The sequence below is a fragment of the Microcebus murinus genome, chromosome 22, assembly GCF_040939455.1.
Source record: "Microcebus murinus isolate Inina chromosome 22, M.murinus_Inina_mat1.0, whole genome shotgun sequence".
Taxonomy (NCBI): Eukaryota; Metazoa; Chordata; class Mammalia; order Primates; family Cheirogaleidae; genus Microcebus; species Microcebus murinus.
The window spans coordinates 16,431,896-16,440,870 of record NC_134125.1 but is presented as its reverse complement, the minus strand read 5'-3'; the positions used below and the strand labels follow the sequence as shown (position 1 = coordinate 16,440,870).

Sequence of the window (8,975 nt, the reverse complement as noted above, 5' to 3'; positions counted from 1 at the left end):
GATAATTTTGGTGGTTTGCCTGTCTCTCTGGATCAGATGTCCTGAGTAATGGCCTTGTCTCCACCTGGCCTGGTTCTGTGTAGACAATCCCCTTTTCAGTGAGCCTGAAATGAAAGCTGGTTTCAGCCGGTATGTTCAAGGTCAAGGGTTAGGAGGGGATGCTAGTTTAGAGTCCTACATTTACCCTCTTTTTTATGTGGCATCAATCCAGGATGGTGCTTAGGAATTGATAACTAATAAAAGTAAAAATACTAAAATTGGCAAATTTTTACATTTAAAAGACGTCATTAATCGAAGTCTAATATTTATATATATAAGTTTACAAGTAGTAAGTGTACGGCTTGAAGCATTTGCGCAAAGAACACATCTGTAACCAGCACAATCAACAAAAGGAACATTATCAGCCCCAGGAAGCCCCCCAACCCCCCCCATACCCCTTCCAGTAACAACCTCTCACCCATCAGCCACACCCTTCTGCCCTCTAGCAGCTTGGTTAGTTTTGCAACTTTACAACTTTGTAGAAATGGCAGCAGACGGCATGTACTGCCCTGGGCCTGACTTCTTTTGTTTAACATTCTGTTTGGGACATTCATCCGAGTGTGGTCGTGGCAGCCACCGCTCATTCATTGTCCCTGCTGTATAGTATTCCACAGAACCGAATGCTCACAACGCCATTCTCCCGTTCTTCCACTGACGGACACTGGCCTGTCTCCAGCTCTGGGCTGCCATACATTGTGCGTTTTCTTTTTCATATGTGTACTTTTGTGAGAACATCTGCTTGTCTGTGTCAAGTATCGAATGTTTGATTATGTAGAAATATAAAGTAGAAAAAGCATGGCTTTATAACATTATCATTCTTAATCTTTTTCTCGATGATATAAATACACTTCTGGATTGGGAAAAGAGGAGGAGGTGGAGCCACATTAGGACGCCTGAAGTTGCACGTGTCCCCTACCTCTGGGATCCGTGCCCCAGCTCAGCGCCGGGGGGTCCTCCGTATGACCGTGTCAGTCCCCTGGAAGAGAGGGGGGGTTCTGCAGGTTTTATGGGAAAAGCAATGAAATGGAGGCCCCATACGCTTACCCTCTTCCAAACACGTAGCAGGGGTTCTCAAACTTTTTAAACAGGGGGCCAGTTCTCTGTCCCTCAGACCCTTGTTGGAAAGTGCAGCGCACATTCCACGCATACGCATTTCGCTGGCTGAGATGAAATTGGCTGCTAAGCAGGACAGACAGCGGTGGCAAAAACACCCAGAGGGGGCGGGATAAATGTCCTCGGCGGGCCAAAGTCTGAGGACCCCTAAGTCGTAGAGCATCTCACATGGCCTTGGACAACATACTCAACCTCTTTAGACTCAGGGGTTTCACCTGCAGAGAAAGGTTAGCCATGGGCCATCTTACCAGATGTTTCCACTTCCCAAATAATTTGAGGCAGACGTGCTGTTGATAATAAATAATTATGATAATGGCTGATTGAATGCTTACATTGATTCAAATAATTTCCACACATTGGCTCATTCAATCCTTCAAAGATGCAACGTTGGAGGAGTTATAAGATTGGGGAAACTGAAGCTCAGAGAGGTAAATCCCTCGCTCCAGGCGCACAGCCAGCAAATACCAGAACAGGGGTAGGAATGAGCCCTGCACCGGCAATTGTGGTCTCCTTTTTTTCTTTAACAAAATATCTCAGGCATACAGAAAAGTTCAGAGACCAATATGATGAACATCTATGTATCCACCAAACTGTCTCAGAAATAGAAAACTAAAAACACACAGTTCTTTCGAAACCTCCCCACCCTACTTTTAGCTTCCCCGGCCATGGGAAGTTCTCCTGAATTTGGTATTCATCATTGCCATGCGTGTTTCCATGGTTTTTATGCATGTACTCATATGCATGTGCTCATAAAAACATACTGAATTGCTTTTCATGTTTGTGGATGTTGTGAGCTGGTAAGATCCTGTGTGTGTCCCACAGCGACTGTCCCCCCCACCCCCCACCACCACCCGCACTCCACTCTGTGATGTTTGGGATGCATGTGCGGCGATGCGCAGAGTTCTGTTCATTGATTTTCACCGCTGCTCGGTGTGTCCCTTTAAGAGTACACTGGAATCGATTCATCCATTCTCTTGTTCGTGGGCATCTAGATTCTTTCCAGTTGTTTACCATTAAAAAGTGCTGCAATATGCATTCTTCTACATTTGTGTCCTGATATTTTGATGGCTGAACTCTCCTGATCCTACCAGCTTTGTGTACTTTCAAAATGCATATGTTGAAATTCTAACCTCCAATTCAAAGTTGGGGCCTTTGGGAGGAGATTTGGGTGGAGCCCTCAGGGTTAAGATTAGTTCTCTTACAAAAGAGACTCCAAAGAGCTGGCCAGCCCCTACCGCCATGGGAGGGCACAGTGAGAAGGTGCCATCTACGAGCCAGAAGGCCCTCACCAGACACTGAGTCTGCCAGTGCCTTGATCTTGAACTTCCCAGCCCCCAGAATTATAAGAAATGAAGTTCTGATCTTGTGCTCGGAAACTCTCTTACATCACCCTGTTTTGATCTTTATAATTTACTTCAAGGATCACTTTGTCTCTTCTCCCTCCTCCTTGAGTCCTGCAACAGACGTTAGCCAGAAAAAATAAAAATCTGAGCTCAAATAAAAGGTATGAAGACAGGATGAGACTCCTTTCAAAAACTAGAAACACAAATGATGGCAGGTATAAGCACAGAGTGGAGTAGAAGCCCTCTGAAAAAAATTAGAGTTTGATCAATGGTTGGATCTAGAAGAAATAAACTTCATTCCTTATCAGCATCTTATATGCCACCTAGTTTACTATATTTTGTTATAGCCGCCCAAATAGCAAAAACGCCAGGTTTCCTTTTTAATCTGTATATTTCTGTGATAAGACAGGGCAGTTTTATTCATTCAGCCATTTTTTTTTTCCTGGTCACTTACTATGTGCCATGCCCCGTAGTAGGTGCTAGGGTCAGAGAAGGGGTTACAAGACACAGATCTTAATCTCTAGGAGTTTGCTTGGGAGATCAAACATCATCGTCTGTGAGATGGGAGAGGAGGGTGGATTCTGGGAGCCTTGAATGGAGGGACTAGGGGACAGAGAGAAATTCCACGGACGAAGAAGAAACACAGGGCTGTGGGGGGAGTGCCCATCTCACCTTGGGCCATGTGCCCAAGCCCCTTGAATCAAAGTCCCCATCCACTGGGGATCTGCAACTAGGGCCACGTCCCAGCAACCTGTCAACCCGTTGCAATTCACTCTCCTCAACTTTATTGTCTCTTTCTCACGCTAACAGTGATGTGTGAGTGAGCTGTTTAGTGCCTAAAAAAAACCCTAACTCTGGGAAACCTACACTTGCTTGAATTCCGGGGTTGAGGCTCTCTCCAGTGCCCTGAATGCCTGGCATCCTCACTTTGCCTTGAGTGTATCCTGCCCATCTGGACTCGCTACAATAACAGGTCATGGCTCATGTGCATAATGAATGCATGCATAGCTGGCACTGTGGCAAACAGTCCGTCTGTGCCTATCACTTAATCTGCACAAAATCCTCGTAAGGTTGGAACTACTCTTATCTTCATTTTTTTAAAAAAATTATAAGGCCCAGAGAGGTTAGTTAATTTGCCCAAGGCCACCCAGCTAGGAAGTGGCAGAGCTGAGGCTGCAGGTCTGGCTAACTGCGAAGCCCTTCTCTGAGCTCTGTCAGGATAAGCCTGACATTTCTGTAGGCGAGGCCCCTCCTTTCCACTTCCGAACAATACCATCAAAGGGAAGTTACTTACCGCCTGCCACAGCCCGCTCACTTCTCACACATCCTCTCCATTTGCTTCAGCTACTCAGGAAATTAGAGCAAATCCTATTTTTAGGCTCTGTGGTTCCAATGACAGTGATGTATGGGTTAGTGACTCGTTTTGTGAACATAGTTTGGAGGAGGTGTTACCTGAGCCTGGGCTCTGGAAACTCTCTTACATCACCCTGTTTTGATCTTTATAATTTATTTCAAAGATCACTTTGTTTCTTCTCCCTCCCGCATGAGTCCTGCGACAGACTTGAGCCAGAAAAAATAAAATTCCGAGCTCAGATGGAAGGCATGGAGAGAAGATGAGGCTCCTCTCAGAAACTAGAAACACAGAGGATGGCAGGTATAAATGCAGAGTGGAGCAAAGGCAAAAAATAGAGCAAAAAAATAAATAAATACAGTTTGTGCGATGTTTGGATCTAGAAGAGTTAGACTTCATTCCTTCTTACCAAAATTGGTTGCGTGTGTTTTACACAAAAATCCTACAACTCTACCACTTACTTTTTATAGCTAATCCTAATCTCCAAGTTTTGAAGGCCAGCAAGAGACTAAGAAATCTCAGGGAGAGGCCTGGCAACCTCAAGACTTATGCAAAGAAAAGGAAGAAAAATAGAAGAGGAGGGAAGTAGATGACAGGAAGTAAAAGGAACAAACGTGGAGTGCTTAACACGTGCTGGGAGCACCCAGCTCCTCTCGTCAATTTCTTTCTCTTGTCAGCACCAGAAGGGACTTTTATTCCCATTTGATAGGTTAGGCAACCCAGGCCAGAGAGGTTGAGCAATTTACCTCAGGGTACACAGCTGATAACAGTGGGGTTAGGATTGCAAGATTTAGCAAATAAAAATACAGGACACCCAATTATATTTGAATTCCAGGTAAACAATGAGAAAAAAAAAACAGTATAAGTAGGTCCCATGTAAAATTTCATACTTACACTAAAACTTTAGCTAGGCATCCTGTATGTTACCTGCCAACTCTTGCTGAGTTTCAAACTCGGTTCTTTCAGTTATTTCTCAGACACCCTTTGCAATGGGGCGTATATAATACTGTAGTACGTGTGATCAACACCAGCCCGTATTGGTTGAGTTCAGGCCTCAAGTTTTACATGTGTCATTTCACTTGAAACCCTTTAATCCATAATCACCTATCCAGTAGGTACGATCACTGTTCCCATTTTATGGATGAAGAAACTGAGGCTCACTGAGAGAAAATAACTTGATCGTGATCACCCAGCCAGAAGGTAGCTCAGCCCATGCTTCTGCTTGAGAATTGTCACTCACAAAACCAGATTGTTCAGAAGTTAAGATTTAATACATGTACAGGAAAGCACATACATGTACAGGTGTGTACAGGTATGTAAATGTAGAGTTCATTGACTTAGCAGAAATACATATGTAGCCACCAACCACATCAGGAAAGAGAAGATGCCCAGCTCTTGTCAGGTCCCAGGGATTGGCTGGGAAGCCTTTGAAGGTTGGCATTATTGCCCCCACGTTATAGATGAAGATACAGAGGTTCAGAGGGGTGCTGTGACTTGCCCAAGGTCTCAGAGCTTGGAAAGCAACAGGCTCAGAGAGGGGGAGCGATTACCCAGAGGTCACACAGCTAAAGTCTACCGCTTATTAAAACACCAAGCTAAACACCAAGAAACAGCACTGCCGTTTTACTGGGCGTTTACTATTTGCGCGGCACCTTGCTCAGCCTCCGATCAACAGCGGCCGCAGCGGCAGCAAACGCTGTGCCATTTATGGAGCGCGTGCTGGATCCAGCCAGGCGGCCTGGAGCTCCGCGTAATCGGCTCAGTCCATTCTTCCAGCAACCCTATGTGACTTGGGTCTTGAGCCCATTTCACAGACCGGGAGACTGAGGCTGGGAGGCCGAGGCCCCTGCCCGACCTCCCCCGCCGGGCTGGCAGCGCGCCTGCCCAGCGCCCGGGAGGCTGCGGGAGGCCGGGCGGCGTGCAAGGAGTTAAGCGGCAGGCAGTGCTGTGGCTCCGTGCAGGAGCGCGGGCGAGGCGCTCTGCTGGCGGCGGCGGCGCGGGGAGCTCGGGCAGGGGACGTGAAGTCCCCGGGAGCGACCGAGGCGGCCTCGGAGGAGGCAGCAGCAGCGAGGCAGCAGCGGGCGACAGGGGAGGCGGCCGGAGCACCGCGCGCCCCGGGCCGGGCGCCCCTCGGCGGGTGGCGGTGTCCGCGCGGGGCCTCGCCGTGGCTCCGGGCTCCCGCAGTGCCGCCCGCCCGCCGGCCCGCCCGAGCCAGCCGGGCTCGCCCGCGCCGGGCTTTCGCTTCCTCTCGCCTCCGCCCGCCTCCCGCTCCGCCGGCTGGCGTCGCCACCGCCTCCTCGCCCGCCCGCGGCCGCCGCTGTCGCCCTGCTGCAACCCAGGGCGCACGCTCTCCCACTTTCCCGCTGCAGGCGCCGAGGATGCCCCTCGCGCCAGCCCGGGAGCGATAGCCCGGCCCGGCGGGAGGAGCCCCGGCGGCGAGAAAGGAGACCCGGGCTCCGCTCTCCTGGAGCCACCGCAGCAGCCTGCGGCCGGGAAGGCGCCCACACAGCCGCGCGGGACGCGGGAGTCGCAGCGAGGGACCCCAGGTGCCTGCCGAGCTCCGCTGGCAGAGTTTGCAAGTGGCCGAGACCCCCAGGTAAGGCCGGGGCCGGTGAGAAGGCTCCCCAAGGAAGCCGAGCTGCTGCGGAACGTCGCCTGCTCCCAGATCCGGGCTTCCAGGTCCAGCGCGTCCCCGAGACTGGGGGCCCAGCTCCCAGAGCGGGCGCGTGGAGAGCCCGGAGTGGTGACAGCCCAGCTCTGGGTAGATGACAAACTTTCACTGTGGAAGGGGGTGCGACATTCTTGCTCATCCAGGAGTCCTTCCTGGGGGCACTGCTGCGCTCCCTAAAGCCACGCGCTCCCAGGCGTCTCGGGCTTCCATGGGCCAGGGCAAGGGCAGTGGGCCCTTTTGATTCATCAATCACCCCTCTTGGTGGCCAGCTCGGAGTTCCAAGGGAGAGTGCACTAGTCATCTCTCCAAGTTGGCCTTACCAGGTGCTTGTGGCGGGTGAGACTTGGGTGCACGGGCTGCCTGTCGCCTGAGCCAACAAGCCAGGCTGCCCCCGCCATGGGCTTTGTGCAGGGTGCTTTGCAGACTTGCTCATGCCCATTCTGGGGTGTGTGTGTGCAAGGAGAGAGAGAACTAGAGACTGGGGTCCCCCTCACAGCCAGATCACCTCCATCCAAGCCCTTCTGGCACCCCCGAGTGTCTTCTTAAGAGCCAACTCGCCTCCGTGGCAGAGCCTCAAGGAGGGGTGGTCACGTCCCATTTTTTTTTTTTTTTTGCATCTCCAAAGGGGCTGCTTCTTAGGTGAGCAAAAAAAAATGGGGGGAAGTTTCCTGGGCTGTTCAATGAGACTATTGCAGTTGGAGCCTGGGGAGGTGCAAACTTTTTGCAGAAAAGGGCCCGAAAGGGACAAGTGGGTAGGGACTCCTGGCTTCCCCGTCCCCAGCCCTTGGGGATAATGGGTGGTCCTCCCACATGCCAGGCCCCCGCAGGAGGCTCTGCCGAGCCCCACACATAGCTCATGAGTTTGGCCAGATTATTTTTCCTCCCTGTGAAAAAGCATGCTCTAAGGAGGCCACTTGGTCTCTGAGGATCATTTTGGAGCCACCCCCGTGGTTGCAGCCTCTTGGATGACATCCTGCTGCCTCCTTGGGCTGGATACCTGCCTCTGGGGAGTGGCATTGGCGTATAGTTCTTAGACAGTTCTTGGGGTATGAGTAGAATCCCAAGGACCTTCTACCCCTGCTTGGGACTCTGATCCCAGGCCAGGCTCGGAACTGCTTCCCTAGGTTGTCAGAATCCAGTGCTTGATGTTCTGGGAAAAGCCCCATCTTGGGGTCAGGGAGGTGAGCTCCATATCTGCCTTTATTTGCTGTGCGACTTTGGGCCAATCAGTTGACCTCACTGGGCTCCAGTTGCTGCTTCTCTAAAATGAATAGATTTCATGTACCCTCAGAGGTCCCAGTTCAGACGCTTTATGGCCCCGAGTGATTGTCACTAATGAGATTTTCGAGATCCCAGGAGGTGATGTAATTTAGAATTTAAGAGACCTAAGACTCAGATGAGATCTGAGTTTGATCAGTCACTTCCCTCTCCACGCCTGGGTTTCTGCACTGTAAAACAGGGAGCCCAGAGCTCCTACTTCGGAGGGCTGGTGGGAGGACTCACGGAGAGTGTGTGCAGGGTGCTCAGTGCAAAGGTTAGCCAAGTGTGGAGCTCAACGTGGGCAGCACCAAGGCTGTCTGCTTTCGGGTCTGGTGCATGGGCATTCGGGCGCCGTTTTCCCCAGGGAGGCTGGCCCTGCCCCACTGAACACCGGTTGCTCCTTGAGTGGGGGACAGGGCCCCTGTTCTCTCCATCACCTGACACTGCAGTCTCCGCCCCCTCCTGCTTCCTCATGAAAGCTCTGCTGGGAGCAGCTCACTCTGCTCTTAGCAGGAGCCCAGGGAGGTCTGGGAGGGCTGGATGCGCCCAGCTGCTGTGTCTCCAGGACAGGAGGGGGCGGAGGTAAGCTGTCTCCATGGCTTCAGTTTTGCAGCTGTCCGGGGACCCTGGGCAGAGAAGTTCAGTGTGCGCGGATGGGAGGCACCCAGTCTGCCGAGAGCCTGAGGGCTGCCGTTCCTGGCAGGAACAGCCACGCGGGGGACAGAGGTGTCTTACAGCACTGTGTGTGGGTGTGGGGGGCAGGGATGCTGAGATTGTGGGGAGTGCAGTGGGCTGGCCAGTCTGATTTCTTTCTGGGAGCTTCTGAGACTGAGGGGTTGCCATGAGTTCAGGCTGAAAGCACTGGTGGGTAATTTACGGCAGACCCTGTCCTCACTGGCATGGAGCAAGTTAACGGCCATGCAGTTGGGACCGGGGCAGGAGCAATTGCGCTGTGTGCTAGCTTAGTCTGTGGGCTGCACTTTTAGGACTCTGAGAAAATGAACAGTTTGTTTTCCTGGGGGAGCAGGAGGTATGTGCATGGATACATGTGTGTGAATGTGTGCATGCATGTGCATTCACATGCAGGTTCGTGCACACGTGCTCATGTGAGCATGCTTACATGAGAACCTTATGAGTACATGTGTGCACACATGTGTGAAAAATGTCCCTGTGAGTGTGTCTTTGATGCCTGTGGATT

General features: G+C 51.5%; 1 protein-coding gene across 2 annotated transcripts in view; it reads left to right on the top strand.

Moving 5' to 3' along the window:
• Positions 1-5,764: 5,764 nt before the first annotated feature.
• Positions 5,765-8,975, top strand: part of WSCD2 (WSC domain containing 2) — a 113,057-nt gene continuing 109,846 nt past the window's right edge. Inside the window, exon 1 of one of the 2 annotated variants that reach the window (XM_075996646.1) lies at positions 5,765-6,442. The gene's annotated coding sequence lies outside the window, so the exon portion shown is untranslated. The other variant, XM_075996647.1, reaches the window with a different exon arrangement.